At 38.3% G+C, this 16,251-nt stretch overlaps 1 protein-coding gene across 1 annotated transcript in view; it reads right to left on the bottom strand.

Moving 5' to 3' along the window:
• TANC1 (tetratricopeptide repeat, ankyrin repeat and coiled-coil containing 1) overlaps positions 1–16,251 on the bottom strand; it is a 331,867-nt gene that overhangs the window by 267,875 nt on the left and 47,741 nt on the right. The window lies entirely within an intron of this gene.

Below are 16,251 nucleotides of genomic sequence, written 5' to 3'. Positions count from 1 at the left end.
TAGAAACTTTTGAAATGGTGTAACTCTGGCTATGTATATTTTCACCAAAAAAAAGTCCTTCAAGGTCAAGAAGGGAGAGTGTTGACATGTCGTGAGGTTGTTAACCAGTGTCATAAAACAATATGTGTACTGACTGTTTAATGAGAAACTATTTGTTCTGTAAGCCTTCATCTAAAGTACAAGAAAAAGAAAACTTCCCTGATATCGTAAAAGATGTGAAGATATCTACCCAAGAAGCTCATTGAACCCCATACAAGGTAGATCACAAAAGAAAGTCACCAAGACATATTATTATCAAACTTGCCAAAACCAAAGATAAAGAGAGAATTTTAAGAGCGGTTAGGGATAAACAAAAAGTCACCTACAAAGAGGAGAGTTAATAAGACTAAGCTCTGACTACTCAGCAGAAACCATTCAGGAAGAAGGCAATGGGATGACATATATAAAGCCTTAAAGGAAAAAAAATTGCCAGCCAGGAATTATATCCAGCAAAACTGTCTCCCAAATGTGATGGCAAAATTAGGGCATTTTCAAATAAACAAAAGTTTAGGGAATTTATAAAAACCAAACCAAAATTACAAGAAATACTAAAGGGAGTCCTTCAGTTAGAAAATCAGTAACATCAGATAACAACCCAAGACTAGAACTCAGGACAGAGCAACCAGACATCTACCCAGATAGGGAAGTCACAAAAATAAATCAATGCTAAAATACTGAAAATAGGGAAACAGAGACATCAATATGTAAAAGACGACAACATTAAAACGAAAAAAAGAGGGACTAAAAAATGTAGTCATAGCTCTTTCATATGGAGAGGAAGTCAAGGCGATATAAAGAAATAAAAGATTGATTTAAACTTTAGAAAAATAGGGGTAAATATTAAGGTAACCACAAAGGAAACTAACAATCCTACACATCAAAATAAAAAACAAGAAAAACATAAAGACTCACCAAATACAAAATCAAAAACAAAGAAAAAGATGAAAAGAAAATACATGAAGAAAAACGACTCAGCACAGAAGATTAAGTGGAACAAAGAAACCGTCAACAACACACACACATAAATACATCAAAATGACAGCACTAAACTCATACCTATCAATAATTATGCTGAATGTAAACAGACTAAATGCATCAATAAAGAGACAGAGAGTGGCAGAATGGATTAAAAAAACACAATCTGTCTGTATGCTGCCTACAAGGGACATACTTTAGACTTAAAGATACAAACAAACTAAAACTCAAAGGATGGAAAAAATATACCAAACGCTCAAAAAAGAGCAGGAGTCACAATATTAATCTCTGACAAAATAGACTTTACAGTAAAATCCTCCACAAAGGATAAGGAAGGACACTATATAATGAGTAAAGCGTCAATACACCAGGAGGACATAACTATAATAAATACTTATGCACCCAACAACAGGGGTCTAAAATACATAAAACAAACTCTAGCAGCATTGAACAGAGAGATAGACAGCTCCACAATAACAGTAGCAGGCTTCAACACACCATTTTCGGTGAAGAACAGAACATCCAGAAAGAAGCTCAAGAAAGACACGGAAGATCTAAATGCTACAGTCAACCAACTTGATCTCATGGACATATACTGAACACTCCACCCAAGAGCAGCCAAGTATACTTTCTTTTCCAACGTACTTGGAACATTCTCCACAACAGACCACATATTAGGCCATAAAGCAAGCCTTAACAGAATCCAAAGCACTGAAATATTACAAAGCATCTTTTCTGACCATAAAGCCATAAAAGTAGAAATCAATAACAGAAAAAACATGGGAAAAAAATCAAATACATGGAAACTGAACACTTTGCTCAAAAACTACTGGTTACAGAAGAAATTAAGGACAGAATAAAGAAATTCACAGAATCAAATGAGATGAAAGCACATCCTATCAGAATCTTTGGGACACAGCAAAAGCAGTGCTCAGAGGTCAATTAGCAATAAGTGCACACATCCAAAAAAGAAAAAAAGGCCAAAATCAACACATTAACCCTACAACTCAAAGAAGTAGAAAGTGAGCAGCAAAAGAAGCCCTTGGGCACCAGAAGAAAGGAATAAAACAAGATTGGCAAAATGTTATTTGTGAAGCTGGTTGATGGGTATATGACGGTACATTATACTCCTCACTATACTGTGTATTTGAAACCTTCTATAATAACTTTAAAAAGCCTTAGGTTACCCATTTGGAGTAAAATTTTTTCTAAAATCTGCTACTCAGATTCTAGCTACCTTATTAGCATACAGACCTCTCTCTACCTGTAATGTCCTTTTTCTCTACCTGGACAACTCCCATTCATTTTCCAAGACCTTTCACTCCAAAGTAGAGATCTCAATTTCCCCTGTGCTCCCACTATACCCCATTCATCTGTACTACATACCCCATATTACACGCTTTGGTTTGTATATGAAAACATCTGCCCTCTTAAGACTGTGTGCTAGAACAGGATTCTAATTTATCATCATAGACCCAGGGCCTGGTACACAGTATGCCCCTGATAAATATCTGGGAATTTATCAAGACCTAGCCTGGAGTCACTGGAAAAGCACAGCTGCTGTCCTGCCAAGGGATATTACAAAGACCTGTCAGGTTGCAAAGCCTGTGTTGTTCCCAAGCTGATGTCCAAACAGTGAACCATGCCAGCCTCTACAGCCTGCCTCCACCTGTAATTTACTGCTTGTCACTTCTTATGGATAGAATGCCTGAACACACAGGCTCCGGGTACACATACAGGAGAAAGCTGCATCAGAATGACTCCATGTACCACACACATATGATCTATTCTGGACTACTCAGAGGGCTTTCATATTTAATTCCAGTTTCAACTGTGTGCTGGATAACGAGACTGCCAGGTGACATATAATTGTACACCTGCGATACCCACATCTCCCAAGCGATAGACTAGTAAGAGCACAGTTTGAGAAAGGGTGGCGTTATGACAACACCCCCAACAAGTGGTGTTTCCTCCCCTCCGAGTAGTCGAGTCCTTTCCCTTCCATCAGCCTACAGGTCTACAATAATAAAAGTAGAATAACCTCCAAAAGATTGTTACGAGCAAGTAAAATAATGTATATTGGTTTTCAAACCTATCTTTAGGTAGCAGAACTCCTTTCATTTATAGTTTTTAAATTATTAAATACATTGATCTCACTATAAATTCCCTCTTGGAAAATTTTCTAGCTGTCTTAGGTTTTTAATTTTTTTAAAAGGAGTTTACATATCCTCTGTCCATTCTTCCTCAAATATTGACTTGTAGCCCATATCTCACACTTCAGCCCTTAATTAGAGTCAGCCCTCCATATACACGGGCTCTGCATCTGCAGATTCAACCAATAACGGATTGAATTAAAAAAAAAAAAAAAAAGTTCCAAAAAGCAAAACTTGAACTTGCCGCACACCAAGCACTACGCTAAATCCACACAAATGAATGTGTAGGCATCCCCTGCTGTAGCCTCCCGCCATTTCACAGATCCTCAGTCTCTCTCCAGCATTCACTGTTTCAGCATTGTTCTCTTGCGTCTTGTCATTATTCCCTAAACCTATGTACTGTATAACAACTATTTACATAGCATTTACATTGTATTAGGTAGTATAAGTAATCTAGAGATGATTTGAAGTATATGGGAGGATGCACGTGGGTTATATGCAAATACTATGCCATTTTACATAAGGGACTTGAGCATCCACAGATTTTGGGGTCCTGGAACCAATCCCCCACCGATACTGAAGGAGGACTGTATATGCCAATCTGCATTGTTTATACTTCTCTTGCATGTGAACAGCATGGTGAAGTAGAAAGGATAAGATCTTTGAAATTAGAGTAAACTGGATTCTTGTGCTGGCTTTTCATATTATTAAAAAAAAATTTAGGGGAAATTATTTTTGGGTGTGTGGGGGGATATTAAAGTTTGGAAAAAAACATTTATCTGAAGTTCAGCAATTCCTCCTTTTAAATATCGATTTTATTCTGTTAAATTAAAGTGAAACTAAATTTTTCTATTTTAAATGTTTGCAGTAAATCTCTGAATGATGAGATTACTTTTTTGTGTCTTTTTAAATTTCTATCATAAATATATATGACTTTCGTCATCAGGAAAATAACTTTTAAAAAGAAAAGCCTTAATGATTTTCAGTTGAATGAAGAAAGTGTGAAAACCCTATTCTCCTCTGCCCTCCCCATTAGAAACATGGATTTGAAAACCACCAATATATACCAAAATGTTTTGCCAAAGGTCAAGTATTAGATGAAGGTGATGATTACTGTATCATTCATATGTAAATTATTTAAGTTAAAAATTCTTCTTACATTCTTACATAAATATTATCTGTAAGATGATCAGATCACTTGGTTTACGGTCCTGTGCTAATAAGGTAAGGACTCTGGTTTCTTTTCTTGGCCACAGGTAACTCCAAACTCCAGGCATCTTACAATAAAAAAACCAAAATCAAACCAGTTGCCCTTAACTCCAACTCATGACGGCCCATGTGTTACAGAGTAGAACTGCTCCATAGCGTCTTCAAGGCTGTAACTTTTGGAAACAGATCGCCAGGCCTTTCTTCCAAGGAACCACTGGGTGGGTTCAAACCGCCAACCTTTCGTTAGTAGAGTTCATCACTTAACCACTTGTGCCACCCAGGGACCCCCAACTCACAGTAGATGATCTAAATCCAATCCACACTAGTACCAGTAAATCATTTCAAATACCTTAGTAATGATCAGTAGCTCCGAAGCTGTTTATATCACAGCATTACAATTTAATTTAGATTAACAACCCCTCTTTTTTCCACAGATGACAGAAAGATAAAAGTAGAAGAACTACAAAACCTGTTGCCATCGAGTTGATTCCAACTCATAGCGATCCTCTAGGACAGAGCAGAACTGCCCCATAGAGTTTCCAAGGAGTGGCTTGTGGATTTGAACTGCAACTTTTTGGTTAGCAGCTGTAGCATTTAACCACTATGCCACCAGGGTTTCTCACGAAGGCCAGGGGGAAAAAAAAAAAGTTTTCTGGCTATACCACTTTACCACTCCAGATATATGTGTCCAAGTGAGTTCTGGCTGTACCACAACATATGTGTGTGTCCAAGAGGGCTGTGGCTACAGTATTCCACAGATGTATGTGTATAGAAGGTTCTAGCTATACCACTCAACCAACCAAATGTGTGTGTCCACGAGGGTTCTGGCTACACCACACAACCAATGTATGATTTTGGACTAGTTTCAAATTCGTTGGCCTTTAAGAACAGCTTTATATGTAAAATCAGCTAATTGGATTAGATGATGTCCAAACCCTTCCAGTTCTAAAATTCAATCTAAGTTCACAAATTCTCAACTGATTGACTCCAAATTATAAGAAATAAGGCATGTAAAACCCTTAACACAGTACCTAGCATGGCGTAAGCATGGCGTAAATGCTGGCAACAGTTATTAAAATAAGGAAGTTCAGGTTTGTATGTGTTCTACACAAGCATACATTTGAATCTGTTTGGTGGGACTCTCAAAAGTGGAAAAACAAAACAAAACCACTTTAAACTCCTATTTTAATCAGCCTTGTTAAATCAAAAGCACCCAAAATGAAACAATAAATTATGAAGCTCCATTATGAAAGGATATGAGCTTCCGAAAATCAGCTGGCTTTGCTTTGTTTTAAATTAGACTTTCAGTGAACTCTTAGAAGCACACAGGAAGAAATCACGGGTGCTGTAAAGACTCATTCACTTGGCACACATTGTCTGAAAAGTGCTACGTTAAAGTCACAGCTGGGAAAGCAAAGAGCAACAAGACCTTGCCTCTGGGTCCAAACAATGGCAAGTGACCAGTGCCCCAGGAATGCAAAGAGTTGAGGGGCCTGGATGCGTAAAAGGTTATCCTGAAACTCCTAGAACAAAAGTTTCAAACTAGTGGGCCACAGATATTCTGTTTGGTTCACATGTTTTGTTTTCTTTTTTACTGAATTAGGTTGCCATCACTTGGAAATTGTGAGGATTCCCAGCTTCTCTTTAAAATCTGGAAGTGCTGGCAGTACTGGGCCCACATTCCCACTCAACAGTAGCTAAGCAGCACACCACTTCTACCATTCCTTTAGTTAACCCTAACACAGAGGCTGAAGATCCTCCCTCCCTTACTCATGAGCTTCACCTTTGCACAGTTCAAGTAACTCTTAAGAAATTCAGCTCTGGAGCACAGACTTCTAAGCTGGAATCCCAGATGTGCCACGTTCTATCCATGGCAAGTAATTCATCTCTGTGGGCCTCAGTTTCTCACCTGCAAAGCTGCGGTATTAATATACATATACCTGCTTGGGCTGGTATGGCATTGTAAATGTGTTATTACCGGCCAAGCACTTAAAGAGTCTGATACACGGTAACTGCTCTATAAATATCAGATGTTTGTACCTTCTGGTCCCTGAAGGCACATGACTTTCAAACGTCTGTCCTAGAGCTTTAATAGTTCAATGTTATCTACCAAATTGTTTCATGGCCAAAAAAGAAAATGGCATATGCTGAATACAGATACAACTTAAGAATTACTAGAGCCTGTAGAATTTGGTCTGCTGCTATTTGCTAGAATTAAGCTGTTAATAATCCCAAAGACTCCAAATATACTATACATTCACGTTTTCAAAAGCCGCATACTGCATATCCCATAATAGCTTGGGAAGAACACTATTAACTATTTTCACAGCTGCACAGCACAACAGTGGGCTTTCTTTTCAATCTGGAGGCCTCGTGGGAATGCATCTGTAGCAAATATAGTATGAGGCTGGTGGGACAGACTTTTAATACCTGTCTACCACAGACGGCCTATTCTTCCTTCATTATAAAATGGTCCACATAGACTCCTCAGTCTCTCTTTTCTCTCAACAAATATACAAAACAGGAGGCTTCCTGCCAAGTACTATGTAACTGGTTGCTTTTGAACTGTGGGATGCTGGGCAGCACTGACAAGAGGTTTTGATCTCCTTGCCTATTTTATAACAGTATTCAAAACGCACACACACACTAAGAGCCCCACCAGCTATAAATCAACAGGTTCAAAAGAATATTCCAAATCGTCTCGTGCAGGGTCTTATTTTAAAATTTCTACACGCTGCCGCTTTCTACACACTGCACGTGTCTTTCATTTAAATTCAAACATAAAATATAATCAAATTTAAAAATACTTTGCAAATGGCAATTAATCTGAGAAAAACAAGAAAGGCGTATCCAGTCTGTATTCATAGTCTTCCAACTGAGAACCAGTGCAAATGTTTATTTCTTACATTTACAGAGCCATCCCCTGAGCATTTACAATCTTGAATCAGACAGAATGCACCTAGCTCTCTCCAAGAAGGAACTTCATTACACTTGGGAATTTTGTAAAGAAATTGTTGCTTTTCAGACACAAATATTGTCTGTCTGACATAAAAGATCCCTTTAAACATTACTGAAAACTCATAGTTACATAGTATAGCATATTTAATCTTTTCCACATTACATTTGAATACTAACCTAAAATCACGATAGGAGCACCTTGATTTCTACCTGGTACCTTGATGTCTTATTTCCACTGCTACCTGCTAGGTAAGAGATAAACCACTCAGATCGCTATTCGTCCTACATATAAACCCTCAAACACTAGTCATTCTTCTCTGCTAAGGAGGGGGGAAAAGTATTCTAAAAAGACTAAATGGGGAAAGATGAGAGGTAAAGTGCGATTTATGAATCTTTAAAACCAGCGTATCCACAAACTGACAAATATTTTTATACCCCAGGGATCAAACACAAGATAAATGTTTTTAAAATTCCCTGATAAACAGCCTCAAGCAAAACGGTCACCATCTAAGAAATGGCTTCAGTCTACAAACCGGCTTGGCAGGGAACTCTAAGGAGTGGAGGAGCTACTGCACTGAGTAGAAGATTTGGCCTTCTCTGTCCAAGCTGCATATAAACCAAACAACAAATATTAAGCAGGGCAGGAAATGTACTGAATTAGGAGACAGAAAGAGAAAGTGACCCCAGATCTGCTGCTTATGAACCATGTGGCTTTAGACTCAGCACAAACCAATTCTCAGGTGCCTCACCCATAAAACGGACATAACACAACATCCACACAAGTATCCTACAAACCCACAAACTGCTTATGTACCCAGTCAGCACTGAGAGGTTACAGAAGAAATTTAAAACTCTCTCTGCCCTCTCCTTCAAAGATCTTACCACATAACTGGCATAAGGAATGTATAATGCATTGCAAATTTACCACACTGCTAGGAATCAGGGCCAAGTATGAATAAAACAAAATATCAGATTCTTTGCTTATCAGTCAACAAAAAGAGCAGAGCCAATTTTTAAGATAGGACTTCTTCCCAGGACAAATGGCAAGGATTTTATAAATACTCTCATGTTCCGTGAAGTTTGGGTATCAGGATGTGTTATCATCTTTGTCTCTCCCCCGTGGGACATGATTTTACCGCAGGAATATGATGTAACTGCCCTGCTTTGTCCACCAGACAGAATACAAGATGCCTTCAATATGTCAGCCTGTTTCATCCTCCCTAAATACAGAATTGATTTTCAACATTTTATGCTCCAGTTACTGTTCCAGCTCAAAAGCAGATTGGGACAAGTTCATATTTCAAATGTTCCTTCCTTTAAGCACAGCAGAAGTGATCAGAACAATTAATGAATTGTCTTCCATTTTTCTTGGAGGAGAGTCATTTGCTTACCACCTTCTCCAGTTTCTGTGACTCACATAACCCCTTATGCTATCAGAAGGGACACAGAACTTATACAGCCTGGCTACAAAATCAGAGGCATATATACTACAAGAAGTGACCAGAGAAGAGTTTTTCAGTGTTTCTTTATTTAGAACACTAAAAGAGTAGCTATTACATTCCCCATAGAAACAGAATTAGGACTAATGTCAAACAAAAATTAAAAGCTTAAAGTTCCCTTACCAGAAAAAAAGTAGAATTATATATTTAGGTCATTTTATTTTTATCCACAGCCTCCTAAACGACCTGAATATCCCAACATCGACTCTAAGTGACAAGTTTTGTAATTCCTGTGAATAATTTAGTTGGACAAATTTATTCTACTTGTTGTTGAATGAAAATGTTACTTTAGAAACTGACAAGACAGTTGCCTCCAAAAATGTTTAGTCTGAGTATCTTCCATTCCTATCAGGAAAAAAAATAGGACGTGAAGGGAAAGAACAACTCCAAAACTGGGTCTCCCACACAGCAAAGCCTTCAGCAGCCATAACGGAAAATGGCAACATTTGTTTACATGAAACCTTCCATCTATTCATCATTTCCCAAATAAACTAGAGAAGCACCAAGGTATTGTAAGGTTCCAAAGACCTGAGTTTGAAATCAGTTTCCAAAAGACACTGCTATTAGCACAATCACTTGCAATGACTTTCTTGGTGAATAATGAATGCCAGAATATTTTACTTTGGCTTCTACTAAAATGGAAACAAGAACGGCATCAACCTCAGCAACAACAATATAGTTTGGTTTGTTTTTGTTTTTTTTATTTATTTTGCTTTTCATTTTTGGTTTTTTTAATCCAACTTCACTTTTACAAAAGCCAGTATCTCCGGTAGAAGAAAGCAATTTACCCAGGATGATGATGGCCTTGGGAGACAGAAGCATTTATTACTGGGAGTGGGAGATGGCCTGCCCAGTTCCTGTTTCCTTCTAAGTGAGGAGCACTCCTCTAGCCTACGATCCCGAGCCTCTCTCCTGGCTCCTCGTCCTTCTTCCTAGAAGTACTAGTGAGTTATTAAATCATGAAGTTGGGAATGGAAACTGAGGGTGAGGGTCCCCGCCCCTCCCTCCTCTTCCTTCTTGGGTGTCAAGCTACCCTCCCTCTAGAAGCACACAATTCATTCTTCTTGAACATTCCAGTTCCATGGGCACAGGCCACCATATGGGGAAGCCTTGATGATCCAGCACTGCCTGTGAGCAGGAAGGCAAGTCTATCTATCGTGGAATTCTGTCTTAGGAAGCCCACTGTTGACACATATTTAAGTCACATTCTCCAATATTAGTTCTATCAATAAAAAAAGGTGAAATCTGAATTCCAGATGTCTTCTTTCTCCCCGCTCTGTCACAGTTCATTCAGAATTCCAACTGACGGGGTAACTGAAGTGTCACTTACTGTCCCTGCCCTCCACTCCCAACAATCAAAAAAATAAGTGTTTCCTCTTCCAGAGGTAGAATTTGAGATTTTACTTATCTTTAAAAAGTTTATTTTACCTCTAAGTAACCTGTAAGAAAATAGAACAATTCTAATACCCAAACCAACACCAGTCTGTCAGTCTGTTGTACTGTGGTAGCTTGCATGTTGCTGTAAGATGCTGGAAACTATGCCACAGTATTTCAGATACCAGCAGGATCACCCATGGTGGACAGGTTTCAGCAGAGCTTCCAGACTAAGACTAGGAAGAAAGGCCTGGTGGTCTGCTTCTGAAAATTAGCAAATGAAAACCCTATGGATCACAGCAGAATATTGTCTAATATAGTGCTGGGAGAACAGCTCTATGGGTTGGAAGGCACTCAAAATAAACAGTACCCCCAACAATGGATTTGAGCACATCAACAATCGTGAAGACGGTACAGGACCAGGCAATATTTTGTTCTATTGTACAGGAGTCACCATGAGTCAAAATCAACTTGACAGAAATACCCAAAACACTGACTTTTTTCATTTCATTCAAAATTTACAACGAATCACTCTTAATATTATTATGACCATTTTCACTGTATTCCAGCTCAGCCACTTATTAGTGGCAGCTGAGCGACCTTGTCCATGTTACTCTTATTTGTAAAATGGGAATAATGATATCCCTACCTCATAGGTAAGACTCCGAGAGTGAATGAAATGACTAAAGGAACTATTGTACATAAACACCTGGCACATACATAGTAAGTAAGGATTAAGTAAATGTTACCTACCATCTATTAAAAATGGACACACTCATGTAGAATCAGAAGGAGCCTTCAGAGATTATTCCAACAAGCCTCTCTTTCACTTTCAGATGAGGAAATTGAGACCCAGTGTGAACAAGGGATCTGCCAAAGGTCACTCAGAAAATCTTCACTCATTTCTACAAGCACAGTTCTGAATGTTATCTTTCCCACATCCTTGAACTCGGATTTCCCAGATCATGATCTATAAACTAGAACCACGTGTTAGCATGAATCTTTCTTTACTGCACAAACTGTGGTGAGAAAGACTCAGGATTTATGGGCATGCCTGCCCCAGGCCAGGCCCTCTGCTGGACACTCCCACGGCTTCTTATTCACAGGGTGAGGAAGGGCTCCACTGTATTCCCCTAATGAGTAATGTTTCTGGAATCAGCATAACTTTTCCTTGATTCACTCTTTTAGAGAGCTTCCTAAGGACTACCAGTAACTCCAAATCCTTATTTTATCAGTATTGAATTCTATTCCTGTCACTTCTAAGGATTTTCCAACTACTATGGTTTCTTAAATTTCCATCTCAGCCACAAATAAATCAACTATTTATGAAAGTGACTAAAGATTTTTTAATGTAAAACTAGGGATAGAAATACTACTAGTGTTCTCTGACTGATATCACAATTGTTATTTAAGGAAACTTTCCTAGTGCTGAATACTGTCAAAGATTAGGTCCCTATATATTCCACCATTCAAGGAACTTAAGGATCCGTATTTGCTTATTTCCTTGGTTCTTTAATATCTGGCCAACTAATAAGGCCTATTTCCAGAAGAGGCTTTTTTCTCTCTTGTTGTGAAATGCTTCTGCTGAAAATACTCCAATAACACTTACATATTTTATTTGTGGATAATCAATAAAATTTCATCACTGTTGAAATGCTGTCAAAATCCACTTTCCTCTCAGCACCAAGTAGATAATTTTGAGCACTCTCAAATGAAAATGAAGCTATGAGCAACCTATCATTTATTTCTACAGCCTGCTTTTAGTTCTTCAATAAACAACAATTTGAATTCTAAATCTGTCTGGCATCTCCACTTATTACTGTAGTTAAAGTCAGCCTCAGAGATTAATAGAAAATTGTGGATGATCAACCTAACCCAACAATAATCCCAAATAAATTCATATTCATTACCAGGGTCGGATTACCCATCGGATTACGCATCATGGTAAAACCCAGGTGAAATTGTTCACTACAGATTAGTAAATAAGCACAAGGAAACCTGGGCTTACCTTGCTTACTGGGTAATCCATCCCTGTCAGGGACTGTAAATTTGAAAAAAAGCTTTGATTCTGTAGAAAGGTGCTATGGGGTTGGGAGAGGGACAGATGCCAGTCATACCTAGAAGCAGAATTCTTTAAAGTGGTGAAAAAATGTGAAATTGTTCACTACAAATGATCTGGTAAGCAAAGTAAGCACTGTGCTAACCATGCCTATTGGATAATCCGCCCTTGTTTATTACCACTTGTTGGTCTGAGGTGGTTACTGATGTTTGTGAGGCTGATGAATTCCACCTTGGAGTCATACTACAGGGCTGTCTCCAGATAGGTAGTCAATAGTTTGTTAATTTGATAATCTCATGATAAAGTATTTAACAATCTCACAAATGTTAGTGTACAGAGTCAGACTAGTTTACTAGCAAATATTCCACAATAATGAGCATGAGTGCCCTATCTAGGGCTCTGTCCCTGCCACCTTCCTTCCTGGTATCTTCACTGATTCCAGTTCCATACCTGGGAGCTGGGATCAGTCATGCCTCTAACCACTCCACACTGCTTGCAAAGGTCAAATCCAGTACTTCCAACTTATCTCCACTTTCAAATGATTAACTCACCTTTCTTACCTTTCATTTCAGGTCTATACCTTTCAAACAGTTGAAATACCTTTCAAATTTAAAAGCAATTTTATACAACTTGTGTATGAACTATATTTTTTTCCTCTACTCCTGGGTGTCCAGCATGGTCGATTATGAGGAAGTGATCTGACAATTCTAACAGGAGCTTTAATCTTTCTGAGTTTGGTTTGTGACCACCTCACCAAAAATTTTAGACAGATGGTCAGGGATAGCTTTCTGGTTTACTCCCCAATACATCCTACATTCAATCTGCCCAATTCACCCCTCTATCTGTTTCTCATCCACACACCACTCCAAAAACACCAGAAACCTTCCTTCAAAAACTATTATGTGATATGGCATCAAAAGCACAAGGAACAAAAGATAAAATAGAAAACTGGACTTCATCAGAATTAAGAATTTTTGTGCATTAAAGGATTTTATCAACAAAGTAAAGACAACCCACAGAATGGGATAAAATATTTGGGAATCATATAGTTAATAAGAGTTTAATATCCAGAATACATAAAGAATGCCTACAACTCAAAATCAAAAAGACAAACAACTCAATAAAAATAGGTAAAGGACTTGAATAGACATTTCATCAAATAAGATACACAAGTTACCAATAAGAAAAAAATGCTCAACAAATGGACCACAACTACCACGGCCTCCATCAAACTAAGTCCAGTACAACTAGATGGTGCCTGGCTACCACCACTGACGACTCTGACAGGGATCACAGCACAGGTCCCAGACAGAGCTGGAGAAAAATGTAGAACAAAATTCTAACTCACAAAAAAAGACCAGACTCACTGGCCTGACAGAGACTGGAGAAACTCTGGGAGTATGGCCCCCAGACACCCTTTTAGCTCAGTGGTGAAGTCACTCCCTAGGTTCACCCTGCAGCTAAAGATTAGATAGGCCCATAAAACAAAACAAGACTAATGGGGCACAACAGCCCAGGGACAAGAACTAGAAGGCAGAAGGGGACAGGAAAGCTGGTAATAGGGACCCCAAGGTCAAGAAGGGAGAGTGTTTACATGTCGTGGGGTTGTTAACCAGTCATAAAACAATGTATATACTAATTGTTTAATGAGAAACTATTTGTTCTGTAAATGTTCATCTAAACTACAATAAAAAAATTTAAAAAAAAAATTATTCAGGAAAAAAAAACAAAAAGGAGAAGCCAAAATGCAGAAAAAACCCAAGTGTCCATCAACAGATGAATGAATAAACACAAAGTGGTATATACATACAATGGATTACTGCTCAGCCACGAAGAGAAACGAAATCCTGATATATGCTACAACATGGATGAACATCATGCTGAGTGAAAAAAGTCAGACACAAAAGGATAAATATGGTATGATTCCAAGTATATGAAATATCTAGAATAGGCAAGTTTATACAGACCTGAGGTTATTAGGGGTTACCAGGCCTGGAGGAAGGAGGGGTAGGGAGTTACTGCTTAAGAGGTACTAAGTTTCTGTTTGCAGCACTGAAAAAGTTTTGGAATAGTGGTGATGGTTAACGTAATTAATATCACTGAATTGTACACATAAACATGGTTAAAATGGCAAATTTCGTTATATATATTTTACCACAATAAAATTAAAAAAAAACCTCTGGGCACAATTAAGCCCTAAATGTGATAATGATGATAGCAAAACTGTTCTATTTTCCTTACAATACTGCCATTTGAATGAAATATTCAAACTTCAAAAAAAAAAAAAAGAAAGAAAAACAAATAAATAAAAAACAAAAAATTCTAAGCATCATTAGTCACTAGGGAAATGCAAAATCAAAACCACAATGAGATACCACTTCACCCCAACTAGGACGGGTATTATCAGAAAAAATGGAAAATAACAAGGGTTGGTGACGATGTGCAGAAATTAGCAGTCCCATCCACTGCTGGTGGAATCATAAAAGGCACAGCCAAAGTGAAAAACAGTGTGGTGGTTCCTCAAAAAGTTAAACATAGAACTACCATATGACCCAGCAATTCTACTCCCAGGTATATGCCCAAAAGACTTGAAAGCAGGAATACAAACAGATACTTGTGCACCAATGTTCACTGCAGCATTATTCACAATAGCCAAAAGGTGGAAACAACCCAAGTGTTCATCAACAGGTGAATGGATAAACAAAATGTGGTTTATCCATACAATGCAATATTATTCAACCATAAAGAAAGATAAAGTACTGATATATGCTACAACATGAATAAACCTTGAAAAACATTACGCTGAGCAAAAAAAATTAGACACAAAAGGGCAAATATCATATGATGCCACTTATATGAATTATGTACAATAGGCAAATGCACAGAAACCAAAGTTTATTAGTGGTTAGCCAATTTAGCAGGAGGGAGGGGAAAATAGGAAGGTATTGCTTAAGGGTTATTGAGTTTCTGTTAAGGGTGCTGAAAAAATTCGGAAATAAGAGAATGGTGATGGTTGCACAGCATGGTGAACATATTATCACTGAATTACATATGTAAAAATGGTTGAAATGAAAAATGTTTTGTTATATATTTCACCACAATAAAATTTACTTTTAAAAAAAGCACTATGCGCTTCCTCTTCTGTGTTCCTCTCCGTCTTTCTAAACCAGCTGTCTCAAAAGTGGGGCGGGGGGACAGTATAAGGTGATCTCCTAGAGTCTAAAATGGAAATACCAGAATTTCTAATCATGTTTACTTTTCTCATTCTTATTTCTATTTTGTATATTTTATAATGCAATAAGTTGTTAGTACATATGTGATTATAATTCATAAATACACAAATGCTGAATGTGTGAGCAAAAAGAATTTGATTAACATGACTGCAACATCAAAAGAGTCTGGAAGACTTGGCAACATGGCGCTAAGCATGACACCGTCCCTCCACAGAAAAGATCCAAACAACTAAGCCAAACAGAGAAAACAGCAATCCTGAAACCCTAAAACATCCAGTGAAGAGATAAACAACTCAGCTAAGCACCAAATGGAGTGAGAAAACTGACAGAGAACAGAGAGCAAGGAGAGGTTCATGCAGAGGTCCCCTATCAGCTACTGCAGCACGGATCTGCCATCTTGGATTCCTATCAAAGACCAGCAAATGGCGGGTACGAGAAAGCAGCTTCATGGAGCTTCCAGAAGGAGACACAACAACTTCTCCACACATCACAATCTCCCCCCTCCATCCTGCCTACCTGCACCGTGTGCTTAACATCACACCACTAAGCAGCACAGGCACGCCCTACCGGAATCTGCCCTGCACATTTACCGAACCGCCCTGGTGGCTGTAGTAAGTGCCACGAACAACCCATCCCAGCAACTCCTCTTCAGCTAGACCTGCCCTGCTGCACCATATCTGAGTGACTGACCCTGCCAATTGGAGAAGGAGGCAAAAAGTATCGTGCCCACAGACGAGCAAACAACAAAGAAC

Source organism: Trichechus manatus, unplaced genomic scaffold (genome assembly GCF_000243295.1).
Source record: "Trichechus manatus latirostris isolate Lorelei unplaced genomic scaffold, TriManLat1.0 scaffold00036, whole genome shotgun sequence".
NCBI lineage: Eukaryota > Metazoa > Chordata > Mammalia > Sirenia > Trichechidae > Trichechus > Trichechus manatus.
Note: the sequence above shows the minus strand (reverse complement) of the source record. Positions and strands in the feature narration are given on the sequence as shown.